Source organism: Myxine glutinosa, chromosome 3 (genome assembly GCF_964187855.1).
Source record: "Myxine glutinosa chromosome 3, kmMyxGlut1.1, whole genome shotgun sequence".
In the NCBI taxonomy this organism is placed as follows: Eukaryota; Metazoa; Chordata; class Myxini; order Myxiniformes; family Myxinidae; genus Myxine; species Myxine glutinosa.
This window is the reverse complement of record NC_136263.1, coordinates 18,948,684-18,970,295: the sequence shown is the minus strand read 5'-3', so window position 1 is coordinate 18,970,295 and position 21,612 is coordinate 18,948,684. Positions and strand designations below refer to the sequence as shown.

The window sequence follows — 21,612 nt, the reverse complement described above, 5'->3', positions numbered from 1 at the left end:
GGCGTCCCAGCGCCTCTCATACACCCCCTGCACTCCATTACTGCACTCTCTCGTGCACACTCTTCCGTTCCACACTCAGGTGCACACCACTCAGGTGCACTCACACCCCTCACACACTCCGTTACACACTTTTCTTCCATGCACTCCTCTCGTGCACTCTCTCTCGTTACATCCTCTGTAACACCCACGGGTGTGCACTCCTGCACACACCCAATCAGCACACACTTACCCATGGGTGTGCAATCTCCTGTTGCACACCCAATCACATGCTCTGGTGTGCACTCCCGCACAATCTCCTTGGTCATCGCACCCTCTGTATCACACTCCGTTCCACACTCCGTTTCACACTCTTCCCACTCACATCCCGTCATACTCTCGCGCTTCGGCGCACAATTTTTCCTCACACGCGTGCCATTCACTTTCAAGCATCGCACCACGGACCTTCCACGAGCGCCCGTGTGACGTCGCGATCCCAAGCGCGCGAGAAATCTTTTCCCGCCACACACTTTCGCCCCAAACCTTTTCGCACCATACATTTTCACTCAATATACATTTCTGCTATATACACTCCTGCTCACCTTGAGGATCCTCCTCTCCTGCACCAACTGCAAACTTCCATTTGGGTTAGGCAGCACGACATCACGATGTGAACACGGACTTTGAGTACATTCCATTTTTTCCTCCCGCGATTGATTTTCTAACTCTGCTGTCTCTTCAACCCCAATTTTCACTATACTTTTTCCATTTTCTTTTTCCTCGACGACCGCCAGTGCTAATAAAATTTTCTCTTCTAATTCGGCGGCCGTCAGCTTTTCCATACCCCGTGTCACGATTTCTACCCCGGTCCACCTGGCTGTGCTCTGCCCTAACTCGCTTTCCCTGCGTTCCTCAAATCACGTTACCTCGTCACATACCAATGTGCCTTTCCCGCCCGACCTGCACCTTATGTCTTCTCCCATCTTTTTTATTAACTCCCCTCGGGTGTCCATTTTGCTTTCCAGCTCGCTTTTTACCTCATCTACTTGATCCCCCATCTGTTTTATTTCCCGGGCGGATTTGTCCCCCATTTCCTTCAATTGGCCCCCCATTTCCTTCAATTGGCCCTACATTTTGTTTTCCAAATTATTTAACCCTTCTTTAATTTCTTTCATTTGGCCACCCATTTTGTTTTCCAACCCTTTTATTTCCCGGGTGGATTTATCACTTTGGGTGTCCATTTTTGCCATTATCTGGATCATGAATACGCGTATGTACTCTGGCATCTCAGGCTCAGCTGCCGCGGCCATGTGCGAGTCGCCGCCATTTTGTTCTTCTCATGCTACCTGCCCCTCATCAATGTCCTCCATTGCCAACTGTTCCAATTCTTCCCGGGGGTCCTGGGTTAATTCTAATTCCTCATCTACCTCCTCATTTACCCCCACCGGCATCCGACCGTCTTGGTTATCCATGGTGTTACATATTTATGTGAATGTATGTGAATTACCATTCAGGTCTTTGCTTATCCGTGTGTAGTATATTAAGTTGTTGTGTAGTTGTTGTGGTTGGAGGGTCAGGAGCCCTTCTGAGGGAGTGGCCGGAAACGGAAGTGACCGGAAACGGAAGAGGAAAAGACACGAGGAAAAAAGGACGAGTATTATTCTTCCTCGCCCCGCTCCGACAAAAGGTGGGATCGACCTTGCGCTGCGTGGAAAAGCGGCATTCCGATCCGAAGCCTGTCTGGCGAGAGGAATTACCAGGACGTGTACCTGCCCGGTGGAGACGGCAAGTTGACGTGGGGCCGTGCATCGACCCCGCGTCTGGCCTCGTTCGCGGCACCGTCCAAACAGACGCGTGCGGGTCGCACGTTGGGGCCTAACGCGCCTTGCAAGCGGCGTGGGGTTTGGCTTGCTTTACCGTATCCGCTTCGCGTGGCCACGAGGGGCTGCAGCCACGGTGCCTGGTACGATACCTGCCCGGTGGAAACACGTCCACCCGGGGTTCGTTCAACCGCCCGAGTGCGGTGACGGCGACCATCATCTTGGTCAGGAGGGGCCCAGAGACATTGTGCGGGACCGAGACCAAAAGGGTGTCGTGAGTACTCACCGGGACACACGTATATAAGATGGCCATCTTACTCATAGGAAAGTGCTTGTGAATTGGGGAATTGTTGATGGTTGTATATGGTTGATTGCTCGGGGAAAATCTCCGTGGTTGTGTCATTGCAATTGTATGGTCATTCCCATTGAAATATATCCTTGAACGTCAGTTGTCTCTGGGGTGAAATTCATATGGATTGCGTGGCGAAAGCGCATATATAATACAGCTTTCTGGCGAAGTTCCTCTCACGGTCCGGGGGTCACCGAGACCAGGTATTCACCGAGGGGACCACGTAACAGATTGGGGGCTCGTCCAAATTACGATTTGCGGTTTCGCAATTGGGTCTACGTCCGGGATTTAAAATTGTATAAAATAATAAAATAATAATTTTTTTATTAATTAAAATTTATTAATTAATTATTAATTGGTAAATTTTTTTTTGAGAAATTGGGGTAAAGTCTTGGGTGAAGGTTAACAGGTGTTAACGATAGGCACCATGGCGTTTGTGGCACAGAACTTTGGGGTAACCCCGAGTGAGGCACAGTTCCGAGCGTTGCTAAAGTCGGACCTCTTGAAATTGGCCAAACATTTTAACTTGGAGGTCCGAACTAATTTGAGGAAGGCAGAGTTGCAGGCCACGGTGATACAATCTATGGTGGGATTAGGAACATGGGACGAGTTAGCCTGGGAGTGGCTACCCGAAGAACCAGAAGACGTTGAGCTCCGGAAACTGGAGTTGCAATTACGGAGCCAGGAACGGATTAAAGAAGAAGAAAGGAAAGCAGAAGAGAGGAGGGAAGAGAAACAAGCGGAGGAAAGGAGAGTGGAACGAGAACTCCAGGAAAGGTTAAAAGAAGAAGAAAGGAAAGCAGAAGCGAGGAGAGAAGAGAAGCAAGCAGAGGAAAGGAGAGTGGAACGAGAACTCCAGGAAAGGTTAAAAGAAGAAGAAAGGAAAGCAGAAGCAGAGGAAAGGAGAGTGGAACGAGAACTCCAGGAAAGGTTAGAAGGGAGAAAAGCAGAGGAGAGGAGAGCTGCAAGGGACCTCGAAGCAGAGGAGAGAAAAGCGGAAAGGGAATTAAAGGAACGTGACATGGAGCTTCAGCAAGAAATCAAATTCAAGGAGCTGGAGTTAATGAGAGAACGGGGAGAGGCACCACCCTTGCTGACGGGGTCGACACCTAACCAGAAAACCTGGGATGTGGGCAGACATGTGAGGCTGGTTCCACCGTTCAGTGAAAAAGAAGTCGCGAAATTTTTCCCACACTTTGAGAAAGTGGCTCGACAATTAAACTGGCCGGAGGAGGCCTGGACCATACTCGTGCAAAGTGTGCTGGTGGGGAAAGCTCAGGAAATTTATTCGGCGCTACCAATGGACCAATGTGCAGATTATGAGGTACTGAAGAAGCACATCCTCAAGGCCTATGAGTTGGTTCCGGAAGCTTACAGGCAAAAATTCAGGAATGCCAGGAAGAGGGAGAGTGAGACCCATGTGGAGTTTGCCAGAGTGAAAGAAAACATGTTTGATCGGTGGTGTGAGTCAAAAGGAGTCGGGAAAGACTTCGAGACATTGCGGGACTTGATCCTGGTGGAGGAATTCCAGCAGTGTGTCCACGAGGACATCAAAGTGTACCTGCAGGAAAAGAAGGTACCAAAGTTGTGGGACGCAGCCACCATGGCAGATGATTATGCCTTAACCCACCGAATAGGGGTCCACGAACCTAACTCCTCGCCTAGATCTCCGCAGGGGAGGTGGGGAACAGCAGGTGCGGAGAACGACCATACATGGCGGCAGCCTCGAGATGATTATGGGGACAACTATGATACCCCACCGGTTCGAAATCAGAGGGATGCGGGCCCAAGACAAACTTATAGTTCGGGGGGCCCGAGGCAGACCCCGAGTTTTCCTCCGGGCCTACTTGCGCGTTTTGCAAGAAACCTGGACACTTGATGTCCAGTTGTTACCTCATGAAAAGGGACAACCCAGAGCGGAGTCCGACTATTACAACTCCGAATGCGATGGCTAGCGTAAGAAATCGCCATCAAAAGGGTTACCAACCATTTATTTCAGAGGGGTTTGTGTCACTGGATGGAGCCTCGACTAACCGGAGACCGGTTAGGATATTGAGGGACACAGGGGCCCATCAATCTTTAATGCTTGAAGGCATTTTGCCATGGTCCGAGGAGACGGCAACGGGGGATAGTGTGCGTTTACAGGGGATCGGGGGCGGTGTTAGTGCTCCCCTTCAGGTCATCCAGTTGGAGTCCGATTTGGTGTCAGGACCGGTCACCGTCGGTTTACAAGCCACGCTTCCTGTAGAGGGTGTATCTGTGGTTATCGGGAATGATTTGGCCGGGGGTCAAGTTTATGGTAACCAGAGGGTTGGTAAAGAGCCCAGCAGGGAAAATAACACCACACCAGCTCGGGATGGCGACAAAAGTGCCAAGTTATTTGTAGGGGGACTGAACTTCAAAACAGAGGAAGAAGTTCTGACCTCTGTCTTCAACAGATATGGGCCGCTGGTGGAAGTGCGGTTGGTAAGAGACTGGGAAACGCAAGTCAAGAGGGTTCGGCTTTGTCACGTTTGCCAGCACAAAAGACGCCAGAGAGGCAGAGAAGAATTGGAATGGCAAGGATTTGGAGGGTCGGACCATAACAGTAGGGAAGGCATTTCGTAGGCGTCGAGAGGTCTACAGGAGAGGACAACTGGGCGGTAGTTTTGGTGGTGGCCGCAATCAATATTATTATGGAGGCTCCCTGAGTTACAGCAGCTCCCGAAGGAAGGATTGTCAAAGTAGTGGCCGAGAAGGAGACCGCTATTCATGGGACTACAGGGACAAGTGGTCCCACCATAATTATTAGGGAAGTTCTGAGAAGTTGAAGCACTGAAGGCGGCTGAGCCGCCGAGCCAAGATTCCTACACGAATTAACCGTGAACGCCGTTCCTAAAGGCGTCCATGTAGTGAACTTTCATGCACGGACTAACCGTGAACTCCACGTTCCTCAAGGCGCCCATGTAGAGAACTTTCCTGCACGGACTAACCGTGAACTCCGCGTTCCTAAAGGCATCCATGTAGTGAATACTCGGCTTGGCCTCCCGGAAAAAAGTGCTATCGAGTTGCCTAACTTTGGATCTTTGATCAACCCCTTAACCTTCATTCCCAAGAAACTGACGGTCAAAGTCAGAGGGTCATGAGATGGAGTTTGATTTGGCAGGGACAATGTCGTTGTTGGTACTTAGTCCAGAGGGAGTAATCTGGAGGGGTTGTGGTGAAATTTTGGTTGCTTTATTTTTAAGTGATAACTGTGCCCGGGGGGAACGGATAATGTGGGGGGGGGGGGGGTTGAGTTATCTGGTTTGTTTCTCCAAATTGGCCGGCAACGAAAGTTTTCGCTGGGTTCAAACTTTCTTTCTTGAAGGGGGGGAGTGTTACATATTTATGTGAATGTATGTGAATTACCATTCAGGTCTTTGCTTATCCGTGTGTAGTATATTAAGTTGTTGTGTAGTTGTTGCGGTTGGAGGGTCAGGAGCCCTTCTGAGGGAGTGGCCGGAAACGGAAGTGACCGGAAACGGAAGAGGAAAAGACACGAGGAAAAAAGGACGAGTATTATTCTTCCTCGCCCCGCTCCGACAAAAGGTGGGACCGACCTTGCGCTGCGTGGAAAAGCGGCGTTCCGATCCGAAGCCTGTCTGGCGAGAGGAATTACCGGGACGTGTACCTGCCCGGTGGAGACGGCAAGTTGACGTGGGGCCGTGCATCGACCCCGCGTCTGGCCTCGTTCGCGGCACCGTCCAAACAGACGCGTGCGGGTCGCACGTTGGGGCCTAACGCGCCTTGCAAGCGGCGTGGGGTTTGGCTTGCTTTACCATATCCGCTTCGCGGGGCCACGAGGGGCTGCAGCCACGGTGCCTGGTACGATACCTGCCCGGTGGAAACACGTCCACCCGGGGTTCGTTCAACCGCCCGAGTGCGGTGACGGCGACCATCATCTTGGTCAGGAGGGGCCCAGAGACATTGTGCGGGACCGAGACCAAAAGGGTGTCGTGAGTACTCACCGGGACACACGTATATAAGATGGCCATCTTACTCATAGGAAAGTGCTTGTGAATTGGGGAATTGTTGATGGTTGTATATGGTTGATTGCTCGGGGAAAATCTCCGTGGTTGTGTCATTGCAATTGTATGGTCATTCCCATTGAAATATATCCTTGAACGTCAGTTGTCTCTGGGGTGAAATTCATATGGATTGCGTGGCGAAAGCGCATATATAATACAGCTTTCTGGCGAAGTTCCTCTCACGGTCCGGGGGTCACCGAGACCAGGTATTCACCGAGGGGACCACGTAACAATGGCACGATTTAATTTGGATTTTTAAACTAAATTTCGGCCGCTCGTAATTTGGAGTGCATTAAGCGCACTTCAGGTCCAATCCCACTCCTGACACCAAATGTTGCGGATCTCAGCATCGGCCTTTCCCCTTACCAAGGGGGGATTAGTCCCCTTGTCTTTTACTAGCCGACGGGACCCGGGACCTATGACGTCCTTCCCGGACAGCGTTAGATAGGGTGTTAGGACTATGAATTCGCTATTACCTAAGTACTAACGCTGACCGGAAACGAGGAAATAAGCCCCGCCCGAATCACGGATGTTAGTGGAAACGCCGAGCGGTAGCGATCCGTGACCCGAGCCGTTAGCAATGACTAGAGTCCCTGTATATAGAGAGTTGTGTCAACTCAAATTTGGACGCCATCTTGTGTCTAAGTGTATCGGATTAGATATACATGTACATTTGCGATATGGGGTGATATATTCTAGACCTGCTAAAAAATATTTTACGACACATATTTAGTCTTATTATTACATACAGGTGATATTTGTTTTGTCAAAAACTCAGCTATTGCTGTGAAAAAGAGCTGTGTGGTGATATTAAAAGTGGTATGGCAATGCATATTACAAGCCAACACTGCATATAAGAGCTAACATTATAAGTAAGACAAACCAATGCTGTCGTTCTCTGAATTTTAATAACTTTTAGAAAGGAGTGTGGGCATATCCAATATTTTTTAAAGGGTGCCGAGAGCAATTCCAGTGTAGGACTTCCAGCCGACATAGAGTCTAACACACTTAAAACAAATTCTGTACGTGGTATTGCCATATTTCTATAGTGTACAACTTTAGTTGTATCGACATTTATATTCAATTTCCATTGTAATGATTTAACAAGCTGCAAGTCAGCTTCTGTCTCTGACATAAGGAAAACGTCATCGGCATCTAGTAAGATTGAAACGTTCATTTATTACTACACCCTTGCCCAGAACTCTGATGGATATTGCCTGATCGATTAATATGTTTCATAGCTGGCGACTTAATTAACACTTAATTTTCGACTGCGCCAAGCCGTAATTAAACAGAGAAAAAACTTTAAAAAATACCTGCTGTGTGCACGGTTCGTCTAGTCGAACAGATATGGAAAAGCACAGATACGACGTCATATTCACCATAACTTGTTTAATTTCACCAGGAACACGATGAGGCCAACACAGTAAACATTCAGTACAAAACTTGGTTCATACATTCAGTACAGAACATGATTCATACATTCAGACCGTAAGAAAACTCTGCCCGTAATACAACACTCTGACCAGACCAACACTTCATCCCACTACGTTCACTCCTCACAAGTGAAACTCATCACTACTCTGTTCACTCCTCACAAGTGAGACTCATCACTACTCTGTTCACTCCTCACAAGTGAGACACCATCACTACTCCGTTCACTCCTCACAAGTGAGACACCATCACTACTCCGTTCACTCCTCACAAGTGACTCATCACTGCTCCGTTCATTCCTCACAAGTGAGACTCATCACTACTCCGTTCACTCCTCACAAGTGAAACTCATCACTACTCCGACAAGTGAAGACTTGAATATGACTACAGACGGAGAGACTGCTCACGATACGGCGAGAAGAGACCCCATCTGTCTTCTGCGATGAGTGCAAGAGACCTCACGACAGCCACGTGGATGAGAAGAGACCCCGTACGAAGAGAAGAGACCCCGGGAGTTCACATGACCATTTCACTTCTTTCACACCACACACACAGCCTGCTTTCCTCGACAACACATGTAGAAAAGACAGTATTTCCTATCTCTTGCACCTATATTGCAGCCTCAACCAATTACAGGTTGCCACTCTGGTCACATGACCAACATCACACAACTTGAGCTCAATGTCCTCTGTCAACTCACAAGCGCTCTCTGCGCCTGACTGCACACGACACCATTTCCCCCACTTGAATGCCCAACACAAGGAAGCTCACACAGGCGACAAACCAGTCTATTTCCCACTATATAACAAATATACATAGAGAATAAGAGCGGACTTAAATTCCAGCCTTGTTTGACTCAACATCTATCGGAAACCAGTCTGTTAAAAAACCATTAATTCTTACACAGCATTTTACATTATCATACACAGAAATGAGAAATTTCATAATATTGCCATGTCGGCCAAGATTTGAAGTTTGTTCCACAACATGTCTCGTTGAATATGATCGAAGGCTTTAGAGAACCCTAAATATACTTAAGTTAATTCAGATTCACATTAAATGCTGCAAGTGATGTGGTAACATGGGATCTTGCGTGCAATCTTGTCATAGCAGTGAAGAGTAAACCAGCATGCGATCAGCTCAATCAGAAGTACTGTCAATGGCACAAGTGTCACAATATTGTCAGACTGGAACTGCATGAACAGGGTTTACTTTAAATTATCTACCAGTTTCCTCATTCCCATGCTCTTGCTGCCCAATTCACCGCCAGTCCTTGTTCTTGCATATTTATTTTTACTTTCATCGTTCATTTTCTGGCAGTAGATGCGAAGTCGTACATTGATATACTTTGCTAGTATCTTCTGCTTCAGGCCGTGGCAGTCGGGCAGGTCGACGTCCTTTGTGCGCAGTTCTACCCTTGTCAGTATTTCCTTCTTGATGTTGGTACCTGTGATCAAAGATGCTTCAACTTGGCGAAACAAAAACTCTGCACACAGTATCATGTCAAACACTTTGTTCGAGACCTGGACCAGGGCGCCTTCTCGAAACTCTTTCAACAGTGTGAGCTTGGATGACTGGTGGTCATGTTCTCCGGCTCCTTTAACTGCTTCCGTGAAGCACACAGCACAGTGTTTCTGACTCTTTTCAATACTGTGCAGACAGTAACCAGCCAGGTGATAAAGGCTAGCAAGTTCAGCAGATGATAGCTCTGTCATGTTCTGTGCATGGGAAAGATTGATGTTTGGCATATCTTTCATCTCCATTGGAATTGCTATTGGTTGGTTCAGAAATTCAGCCAAGAATGCCGAGTCATCGGCTTCGTAGCTGCCTGATCGAGCGACTTTCAGAAACTGGGCGCAACTGATGGTTTTCAGGGCGTACTTGAACTCTAATGGCGTTGGCACTGGTTTTCGAATTCGAACAACCGAGAAGAGATTTTCCAGGCAGTCCTGTGCAAGTCGCGATGTAAGCAAGAATTTGTGGCCAGCGTCCAGAAGATCAGAGGCTATGTCTATCACGGATGATGTGGATAGAATCAGCCCAGTTTGAATTGGCTTCCAATTGCCTCTGACACCGATCTTGATGGTCTGGAATAGCTTGATGGTGGAATGCAGGAATGCAATGGCTTCTTCATATTTTGCTATGTTCAGCTTGCTGAGGGCCATAACTGGATTTCGACTGGACATGATCTCAAACCAGTGATGCAGAGTCTCTATCAGCCACGCAGTTGTCACATTGTCTTGACTTCTCCCTTCATTATCGACCAGATACCTTATCGCGCTGCTCACATCATGGCTGATGACACGTGTGGCATTGCACACTTTCATTTTGTCGAAGTGTGTTGGGGTTAGGTGTGACATCTTAAGCTTTGGCGCCAGTTTCAGATCTTGATCATTCTGGAATTCAGCAAGGTCGCGAATAGGCTCAACACCTGCTTTAGAAGATGACAAAGTGTTCTCTTGTACTGTTTCCACAGGTAAGACAAATGACTGTCCATTGACGAGGGCAGATTTAATGTTTTTCAAGAGATGTGGAACATCAGCTAGGAAGTAGAGGAACTTGCTTGTATCTTGGGGATGTGGGATCTTGTTGACAGTGCGAGAATATTTCCCACACACAATGCCGAACTTTTTCCACATAGCGCGATTCACACTACCCATGTCGGTGGTCACAGACACCACATGCAATTTGATAGCTGTCGCACGTTGAATGATGTCGTCCACAATGTCTTTCATCACAGATCCGTCTGTAGAATTAGCTGTGAAATGGTAAGCAACAGTTTGTTTCCATCGGGTTGTGATACCTGCAAGCATGAACACAAGGGCATGGGTTGCCGTTCCACTATGTCCTGGTAATGTGACATTTCCTATCAGGGACCCAGAACTGGCATCGAAGTCAATGCTTGGAATGAGACTCATTTCATCGAGAGTGAGAGCGCACAGTCTTTCTTCTGGCCGGAGGCCTTCCACTTTCAATTTGAGATAATCGAAGACTTGCACGAGAACCCCGGGCTGGAAAGGCACATGACTCATTCTTCATTGTAGAGTCCGATTAGCAGGCAAAGGATAGTGCTGCTTTATCAGCATGTTGTACCCAGATGCACCACAGGAGAATCGCAACTGAAGGGCCTTCTTGATTGTCACGGAGCTCCATTCCTTCCCTCGCATTGATCCTCTAGAGTCTAGAGAGTGCCTCCAGTTGATCCCGTGCGAATAATTTTGATATTCGAGCTTCCTGTTTCAACTTTGCTTTGCATATTGATCTTGCTGTTCTTTTTGTCTTCCTCAATTGATCGTTCAGTTTTTTATTTTTCTCCTCCAATCTCAGCAGCCGTTCTTCAATAGAATCACTAGTATCTTGGCCCTCTTGTGTATCAGTGTCCATAGGTTCACTCTCAGCTACAAAAGAGCACATATACAATTAATGGCCAACTGGAAAATTGGTATGTACAATTGCTCAGTATTCTGTAGATAAATGTTGTAATCGGGAAAGATAATTTTATACTTAACGTTAAATATAACACAATTTTTTTACAATTTAATTTTGCAAAATATTTAGAATAATGTAAAAAGAAAATGGCAACAGCAAGATAGTCATCATAATCTGAACGTACAATTATAGTTCAAAGAGCTATACAAATATAGACAAGCACATGCCTGTCATTTTGTAATCGTTTAAAATATGTCATTGATTGAACATGTCCTGCCATGATTTTGTAATAAATAAAACAATTCTTACATTGAGATTCATTTGAGGAGTCAATACGTTCATGAGTGGAGTAGGTGTGGTCGGACAAGTTTGGTAGGTGTAGTCTCTCAGTTCTGGACGGTCCACGCTTCTTGGGGGAGTTGCGCAGCTTCACGGGTTTCCGGTAGCTAAATATTGTTGGAACTGCAGAGCACTTCAACCTCTTTTTGTCATCAGCTCGCCCCCTCTCAAACTGATTCACATCGAAATGTTCCTGCAATCATACAATGAGTGTCCTTGATGTATTTATTTATTGAAATTTTTATTCTAACACAACACAGTTTAATTTTAATGAGCTGTCATGTACTAGTACTTCCACAACAGAAAATCACATGGACAATCTTCCGGAAGATGGCCAGACAAATCGCTAGCTCTATCGACCACATGTATATTGATATCAAACAGGGATAACAGCTTTTGAAAGTTGAGCCAGTTTTAAATGTGGGTACACAAATACACCTGTTTTACTGCATTAATCACCTAGAAATATTGTATGTTTTGGGAACGATAGCTGTCACCAGGTTAAATATATAGAGATTGTCCAATGTGCAAAATCTTCCATCACTACAATTTGGCCATAAATCCCGGGGGTGGGAAATATTTGAGCTAATATGCCACAAGACGCATGAGCACTGTACAAAGCAAACAATAACTCGTCAAATTTTGGACGTATGGATGGCTGCACAACCCGCAAAAAAATTGAGCAGGCCCCCCCCCTAAAATTGCTTTTATGATTGCCGATTAGGCTAAAGATTTTAAACCAAAAAAATAACTTGCCTCGGAATAAGTTTTGAATGGACGGACAGACAACTGAAAACTAAACGGACCATGGGTTTCCCACCCCTATAAAATCAAAATTAATTCCCTCTGAAAAAGTACAGTGACATTGCCCGCAGACTACCCAACCGCAGACCAGGCAATGTCACTGTACCGGGACATTTCATCAATCAATGACAATATGCGGTCCGCTAGGACTACCCGAAAAAAATTGAGCAGGGTTCTTCCCACGGAAATGCATTTTTGGTCAGCTCCTTGAAGATTATAAACAAACACAAATCACTTCCCTTTAAAAGGGTTTTCAACGGACAGACAACCAAAAAAAAACCGAGCAGATAGAATTGCTTTTGAACATCGATCATCAAGCGGCGTGGGCCTACCTGGCAGAGTCTCGAGGAGTCGATCGCTTTCCAGCTCTTTCGTCTGACTTTCGCTTCCCAAATTTGTCTTCTGACTTTATCACTTGGAAATCTATACATCGTATATTTCCCAGATTGGTTTGAACAACCAAAAGCAGAACAACCAGTCATTTTGTTTGGCAATAAACAACATTCCCGTACCAAGCTGAAGTTCACGCACGTGAAGTTAGACACAAAATGGCGCCACGAAATCACGTGACCAGAAATCTCGGGTCAGCGCATGGCGCAACTCTCTTTATACAGGGACTCTAGCAATGACTAACCCGATCCAAGCAGTTCGAATCGTGCCATGCTTACCCAATGAAGGAACTGACTGAAAGGGTCGAATTTGGGAAGGAAAGGAATAACACAATTTATTTACACTTTGTACAATAAAGAAGAAGAAGAACACACAGTGCAGCCTTATACAGTCTTAACTTATCCCTGGACAAACGGGCCTGCCACACTCAGACACACTCACACGGGGTTTGTAGTTGACCAGGTCGATGGTCCAGGGACGCGTCCAGGCAACTCTTCCTCCGGTCCCCAACTCGCACCGCCAAGGAGACGAACAAAGACGGCAGGAGCTCTCCGCGTGTCGTTTGGCACGCACAGGATTATTGCAGGGCAATGGTAGGCTGGCTTTGCGGTTACACTCGCGGCTCAGCCACGTACGTAATAAACGGACAGTTCGTACAGGTTCAATAAACGCGAGCAATGCGCTTCTCAATGCGTTTCTCCCTTGGTTCGCGCTTGGCTCCTGTCCTCATCAAGTCCTCTTACAACTAAGTTCACCTGGCCAGTCTTCGTCATTTGAGTGCTGTTGCGTGAGTCCTTTCGCACGAGTCCTTCAATAAGTCCTTATACAATGCGCTCTCCCAACAAGTCCTTATACAATGCACTCTCCCAACAAGTCCCCACAAGGGCTTTGTGCGTGCGCTTATATTGGCACGCCCTTACCATGCCCCTCACGCCATGCCCTTAGAGCCCTGATTGGCTGGTGGCTCTTACCGTCTCCCGCTGCCGCTCCCCGACCTCAACGCCGGCCCTACCCTCTCTCAGACCTACCTCGTGTCCCTTGACTAGTGAGCATCCTAATGCGAGGTGCAATAGCCAAAATGGGGCGCGGGATGGATGCTGCCCAATGAGGTAGATTTGGAGGGTGGAGGCAAAATGAACGGGACCTACGCTTATTATTTCTTTACACAACGCAGGTATCACTAGTGGAAATGGCCTTATCCTCACACATACTATGACATAAATAATGTTCTAAGGGGCCTACTTGTTGCTTGTGGACTAACTAGGGGGCAAACCTTTAACCTTTAAGGATGTTATATTTACACTCTCAAAACCGTAACAATATATATGCTAAGGATGGCTGTTCGTTTGTCCGTTTCCTATTACGTTGATTGACAGAGTGAGGCTAGGTGCACTGTGATTGGCTCCTGGCAAGATTATCGTATCGGCTGATCTTCTAAATCTGATTTAATGTGGGGGAGTGGGGGAGTGAGGGATAGAGAGAGTGGGGGAGGAGGAGAGAGGGGGTGGGAGGGGAATCCTACTCTCGCTGTTTCCATCACTTGGGATGGGTACTCTTCCTCGTAATTTATATAATGAGTAATTGTTCGGTCTGAGGTTTGTCCAAATGGGCCAAATATTTATTTCGGTAAACATAGTATTAGGCGTATATTTATTACCTACGCTGGGAGGAAAGGGGGAAGGCGATGGGGGTTAAATGAGACAATTAAAATTAGAAGAGGGATGGAAGGGCTCAAATAATAGGAGAGATCGAGGAGTGAAGGTTAGAGTGTGTAGGAGGAGTGGGGAGAAAAGGTATAGTGATGGGAGAATGAAAGGACGCTCAGGTAGTGTTAAGAGGAGGGAAAGATCCCGACTATGGGAGGGCACGTAGGAAGCACACGGGGGACGGTGATAATAAATATCTGCCACATTTGCGTACTTAATAAATCCACATTTGCGTACGTAATAAAGCCTCGTAATGGCCCTTGTACAAATTATAGCTTAAGGGTCTTCCAGGTACAGGTACAGGTGTGATTATTTATTTAAATGAGGTTGATACCTGAATGGACCCGGGACTGGACTCGTGTTGAGTTGTAGTGGAGTACCCTTATCGTGAGTACCCTTCCCTTTGGGCGGGAGTACCCTTCTCAGTTTATCGGACCTCAGGCCAGTGTACGTGCTGGAGTATGTTCACAGGTCATCGGAGTAAGGCTAAAATACCTTGTTGCTTGCTGACCTTGGTGTAACCAGGGGTATATCCGGGTTTGGAACCTCTACCTAGGCCCATGAACTGTAAAATTTCAAATGTCAATTTTGCAATTTTGGTGACATCCACATTTCCTCCATTATAGCAAGAAGAAGAAGAAGAAGAAGAAGAAGATAAGTGTAAAGTAGTGTATTCTTGTCTTCCTTAGAGGTGTCTTTGTATTGTGTATGAACAACCTCAGCTTCACAATCATTATTTCGGAAAAAAGATGTATTACATATAAAAGGTTCAGGAGTGGATCCACAATTTTACAAGAGTGAAGGGGGGTTGTGTGTGTCGTTGGTTGTTATCTCCATATTCGGGTTTCAGAAGGTGGGATGGAGTCATCCCAGATATCGAAGTATCCACTTCCGTTTCAGTAAGGGATCATGATTGATGAACCAGTTTGTGAAGTTTTCCTGTTCTTAAAGTTTTGTTTCGAGGGTTCTTTTCAGGATCATTACCGAGCCCTGGTCAACTTCCGACTGTAGTTCGTATGTCGTAATATTCCCAGGGATGTTTTTTAAGATCTCTGTTAGGTTCTTCTTTATCATTCCCGTTGCTCCAATAATCACTGGTACAATTTCAGGCCTCTTCAATTTCTGGGATCCGAACTTCACTTCATTTTTGAGATCTTGGTATTTGGTCATTTTCTTGATTTATGGTGTTATTGTTTTATCGTTCCATTGTTTAGGCCAAAATCGCTGGGTACTGACACCTCAATTGGCAATGCTGTCTTTTATATTTTGCACCTCAGTATCCGGTCGCAATGCTTTGTTTTCTATGTTCACGGTTTATGGGATCATCAGGTCATACGTGATCACTACTTCCTTGTTTTCATTCATTGATTTTTGTTCATGTTTGCATGAGTTTTGTGGAACTACGATATTCAAATATCTGCAGATGTGCCAGTGGATTACTCGACATACCTTGTTGTGCCTTTGGGTGCACAAATGCTCTGACATGAGTTTTTTTTACATCCCGATAGGAGGTAACTCGTACTTTCTGTTTCTACCTTACGGAACCTACACTTGTCCGATTGACTCAGTCTGCCATTTTCTTAAAGCCATTGGTATAGTGTCCTTGGTCTCGTTCTCCGTCCGAGTTGAGCTGACCTCTTATTAGACATTCCTGTGATCCTTTTTTGTCTATGCGCAATTCTGTCCAACTCTTTTTTTTTTACACGTTCCTGCTCTTTCATCATTTTACCAGTGGTTGGTATATATCTGTTGATATTTCGTTTTATATTTTTCTTTCGTCTTTTTTTAAATTGTTGGGGCTGCACTCATTTCAGTTTCTTGTGTAATATCTTCCATTCGCACCTGTCTTTGGAATTTTTTTTGCAAGGTGGGTTCGGGATACCTTCTCTGGTTTGTTGTCTTCGTGTTCGCTACAAATTGGATTCGGTAGTCTATTGCACTTTTTACGTATTTGCCCAATCCTACAGTTGTTGTTCTGTGCACTTGGTTGAGTTCCATCAGGCCGCTACCACCTTCTTGTCTCAGCAGGTACATTCTCGGGATGCATTGATTTTTGTAAAACATTTTGTGGATGGTGAGGAGATTCCTTGTTTTGATATCCAGTTTATTGATTTCTAATTGTGACCAGTTTATTATTCTGCAGCTGTACTGTAAGATTGGATTTGCGAGTTGGTTGATGGCTTTGATTTTGTTCCTTGAAGAAAGGTATGTTTTCAGGATTAGCCTCGTTCTACGCAGGTATTCTTTGAGAATTGTTTTGCGTATTTCTTTGTACTCCGAGGTATTTGTATGATGCTTCGTTTACCAGCTCCTGTATTGTTATATTTGTGTCAATTTTTACGTTTTCCGTTTTTGTTGGTTTACATTGTATGAATGTGCACTTGGCACACTTATCCAGGTCAAATTCCACAATTTTAACAACTCTTGATATGACGATTTGAAACACGATGGAATAATATTTACCGATATGAACAGTGATGTGGCTTTTATTGAAATTCTAAAGATACTGTTTAGATTTTGATGATTTGCGTGTGATATGATTCAACGGATGTTTATATGAATCGTTTAAAATAAAAAAAGCCTTCAATTTCTGATATTTTACCTTTTCATTTGTGCCTCCCAATTGAAGCCCCGCCCATAGCGCGGGTACCGTTGCTAGATGTATGAATGTGCACTTGGCACACTTATCCAGGTCAAATTCCATTTGAATGTTGGCGCAGTGCTGTTTCACTAATTTCAGTTGTTCTGCCAGATTTTCGCCATTTTGTGCAAAGAGTCTTAAATCATCCATGTAAAGTAGATGTGCACCCTTTTTGTCTCTTTGGACATTCTCTTATTTGATGTCAGGGTGTATCCATGTCCTTGATAATTGAGGTTGCTCAGTGGGTCCAGGGGCAGGGAAACAAGAGGGGTGAAAGGCTGTCTCTCTGGAGGATTCCTCGACGTATCTTCACTCCTGGTATTTCTATTCTCCTGTGTGTGTGTGTCTGTGTGTGTGTGTGTGTGTGTGTGTGTGTGTGTGTGTGTGTGTGTGTGTGTGTGTGTGTGTGTGTGTGTGTGTGTGTGTGTAAGTGTGACAGACGTATGTCATTTAATTGTAACATAATAAAATATGGAGACATCATTTTTGAAAATGTACGTTTTGTTTCGTTTTCCTGTTTGCTTTTTTTTTTCATTTATTTTGTGAAAATGCCCACCTCGGCTCTAACGGTATTCCTCCTTCAGATGGCGCCATCACACTGAGAAAATCAGGAAAATGAAAGACTGCATTCTCCAAAGGGTTCGGCTAACTAACAATGACGAGCTGCAGTTTGGGGCACAACCATAATTTTTCTAAGGGGGGTGCAGGGGCGGGTCCAGAAAAACTTTAGGGGGGTTCACTCGTGGTTAAAATATTCACAGATCGCAAAATCTTCCACCAAGCCTTATTCAAGTCAATGTATTCTAGTTTTTTTCACTTGATAATATTTAGCTAAAAGACAGATATTGTCCTCAATAGTGATGAATGCAAGCTTGGGCCAGCAGGCCTACTGAGTGAAGTGAAGGTTTACTATTTGTACATTGTTGTCTTGTAGTAGTCCACTCGCTCTATTAAAGGATGTCCGGAAGCTCCATTCTCCGTGGATTTCGCCTTGCAAAGTCATCGATCATGCCATTTCTATCTAAATTCACGCCAAAGCGAATGTGCGATAGCAGCAGTCCATTCATCTGATGGTCGCACATTGTTGTCTGCAGACGTCTCAGTCCGCTAATGGACTGCTCACACTCGAATGATGTTACGGGGTTCGTGCAGAAGAGACGTATCAGGCAGTGGATGTCGAGGAAGAATGATCTGTCTGTCTGTTTGGGGTTTTTTGCTGCTGTGTTTGGGACCTCTCATGTTGCCTTGCCTTTACACTCGAGCTGACAACTGTGCACCTCTGTATCAACTAATATTGGCGATGGCAGGTCACCTTGGTAGAAATCCACCAGTTCACTGATGACTTCTGTGTGTACTGTCCCAAACAAGCAGATCACAGATGGGATGAGGTGCAGTGCCTGCGTGTCCCGTCTCATGTGCTCAGTGAAGTGGGTATGTAGTTCAATGAGCAGGTCCAAAGGATCCCACTCCTCCCTCCAGGTCTTTAAAACAGCTGTTCACCACCATCTCTTATCTTCCCCCATCCAAAACATTGATCTTTTCTACCCTTGTTAATTCACCCCAGATACACTTTTCTGAAATACCGACTTGTTTCCTGGAAGTTCTAGCTGTGTCCATGTGTTTTATTACCATGCCCAACCCCCCCTTTTCCCCACGCCTCCTCCCCCCAAGCCCTCTCCCTCCCACAGATCTCCCGATGTCCCTGCTCTCAAATGTTGTACTCGTGTGCTTCCCCCTCTCTCCCCATCTTGTCTCCCGCTCCCTTTATTTCGTCTTATGTGTCCGTTTGTTTTTTGGTCATTAATGTTAGCTCTTACACGAGCCTCGATCTTGCATACAAAAAAAAAGAAAAAAAAGGCATTGGCCAGCAGCGACAGATAAGAGGTACCATTGGAGGAGAGGCATCAGCTGTGGAGATGCACGATGGTGCCGTGGGCGACTCAGTTTCCAGGGCCAGAAAAGATGATACCTGGGACTCTGAAGGTTGCGTACAACTTGAATCTGCAGCATGTGGCTCCTCTGCCTTCTTGTTGGCGTTTTTGTCCAAAGTGGTAGCTCATGGCCTGCAATATGTAGAAAGCCGTGGACGTCTTACTTTGAGGAAGCAACTTTTGTTTGTAGTTAAGATACACGATTCAACCCACCAAGTGGAAACTCTGGTTTTGTTTGTGATAGACCATTTTTAAATGATAGATCCATCATGGATGTTGTGATTATTTACGTTTCTTAACAAAGAAAATATCTCCAAGAGGGTCATTCCCAAGTACCGTAAAATGGGGTGAATAGGGACAGCAAGGTGAATAGGGACAGCAAGGTGAATAGGGACACAAACTGAAAAAAAGTTCGGAAACCTTTTTAGGCTGAAAATTGAAAACCGTACTGATTTGTTGATATTTGGGTTGAAAGTGTTCTCTTGTTTTTTTAAAAAGCAACTTATCGTCCCTATTAACCCCATATATGGGTTAAACAGGAATAAATAGGATTTTTATGGCTGTCCCTATTCACCCCGTTTTACAGGTGAATAGGGACAGTCACTAATACAAAAAAATAATAATCAACCCCCATAAAAATCCATACCCATATGGGTGAAACACCCATAAAAATCCTATTTATTCCTATTTAACCCATATATGGGGTTAATAGGGACTATAAGTTGCTTTAAAAAAAAACAAGAGAACACTTTCAACCCAAATATGAACAAATCAGTACGGTTATCAATTTTCAGCGAAAAAAGTTTCCGAACTTTTTTTCAGTCTGTGTCCCTATTCACCTTGCTGTCCCTATTTCCCCCATTTTACGGTACACAAAACAATAGAAATAGCAAATGAGTGGAGGAAAAAACCAGTTAATATCTCCGGAGCTGGTGATATCCAACTATCAACTTACTTTCGCCGCAGGAAAATTCAGAAAAATTGAGGTACGGTACTCGACGAAAAGGCCTTGGGCCTATCGCTAACTGAGTCTAAAGAATAGCTGATGGTTTTGGAATCATTGCGACGGATCTTTACAACAACGATGTAAATACAAAAACATTTACGATACAGATCAACAAGAACATTGAACGGGCATGCTCAAAATGTGATGAAAAGAATCCGAGTGCTAAACCTAAAGTCGCCATTACGAATCATCAGATCGTCATAACAATGGACGATGAAACCACTGAACTGAAAATATATAGAATGACCATTGCCATTCACACCACACAGGTGGAGATGTAGCTACCGGGCGCCATCTTGGTTGGCACTCGATGCTGGGCGATGGTGATTTCCGTCATGCGTGGGCACGTAATTCAGAGCGAAAAGCGATTGCGTTTTTTCACCTTTTGTGCGATCGTTTTTCAATAATAAACCTATCACAGTTACTACAACACTTTCCTTTAGCCTTTCCTTTTCACAAAAAAAATTTCTAGAACAAATATTGTTAATTTGGGAGCATGAAGAACTCGGGACATTTTCATGAAACTTGCGAAGAGTCTGTCCGAATTATTTCACAATGATTTGTTTTTGGTCAAAAATTGAAAACATGAATTTAGCTGTCCTTTTATTACGTATCAAAATAATGCAAACTAAAGTGATGAAATGTGATCAACTTTATTAAGTAGGCCCAAATGGTTGGTAGAGTGAACAGCCGAGAGAATGTACATGTCTGTGTGTACAACGTGTGTACATGTAATGTTTGTTTTAACAGTAATGTAAATGTAAATGTAAATGTAAATTTTGTAAACTGTAAAAATGTAAATTGTAAAATTGTAAAATTGTTAAATGTAAATGTTTTTAACAGTTGTCTGGCTTTTAAAATCTGGGAAACGTTCAAAACAAACGAGATCCGCGAAGCGAGTCGGTTGAGTCGTGCTAACCAAGATGGCGACACGGCTGTAGTGAAATTATACCAAAGTTGAACCCAGGAGAGTTACTCGCTTCAGCCACTGAAGGGCGTCTATAAAACCTGGGACGTCCGCGACGCGGAGCCACACCTGTGACATTTACTTTACATGTAGTCTTGAATGGTACGTATATGCTAGACTCGCACATATATGCTAGACTCGCTTGCTTTGTCTATTATTATCGGTCTGCTCAGTATGATACCAAGATCCTGATATCTATTGCATGATTGTATTTTACAGGATGATGTCAAAGATCTAATTGAGATTAAACCTACCTATGGGACAAGTTGTGGATCTGGTTGATTTTCACAACACTTAATCTCAATTAAGATCTACGGAAATGGCGGGACACAAGATGATCAACGTACCGATACTCGGCTCCGACCCACAAGCTGAGGAGTCAGGCTCGGTGTTCGCTCACTGGCTCAAAACGCTGGAGAACCAGTTCGGCGCCCAGGATGCCGTACCCACCGCTGAAACGAAGCTGTCTGTGCTACAGACCAAAGTCGACCACAATGTTTACAGGAGCATCATTCGATGTACGACGTACGATACCGCCGTGGCGGAACTAAAGCGACTCTACATTAAGAAGCGGATCATGGTGTACAACCGGCATCTGCTCGCCACGCGACGTCAACAGCCAACCGAGTCGATCGACCGCTTCACTCAGGAGCTGCGGCACCTCCTCGCGGACAGTACTCAAGAGGTACGGACACACGAGCAAGTCCAGGACGATCTTGTCCGAGACGCTTTCGTCTCCGGAATCAGCTCTACAGATCTGAGGCTCAGGCT

The 21,612-nt window shown here is 45.3% G+C and overlaps 1 long non-coding RNA gene across 1 annotated transcript; it reads right to left on the bottom strand.

Moving 5' to 3' along the window:
* Positions 1-10,852: 10,852 nt before the first annotated feature.
* On the bottom strand, positions 10,853-12,628 carry LOC144891110 (uncharacterized). The gene is made up of 3 exons (XR_013622706.1): positions 12,533-12,628; positions 11,367-11,589; positions 10,853-11,026 (listed from the first exon to the last, which is right to left on the bottom strand). It is a non-coding gene; the product is annotated as an uncharacterized LOC144891110 (long non-coding RNA).
* Positions 12,629-21,612: the final 8,984 nt, after the last annotated feature.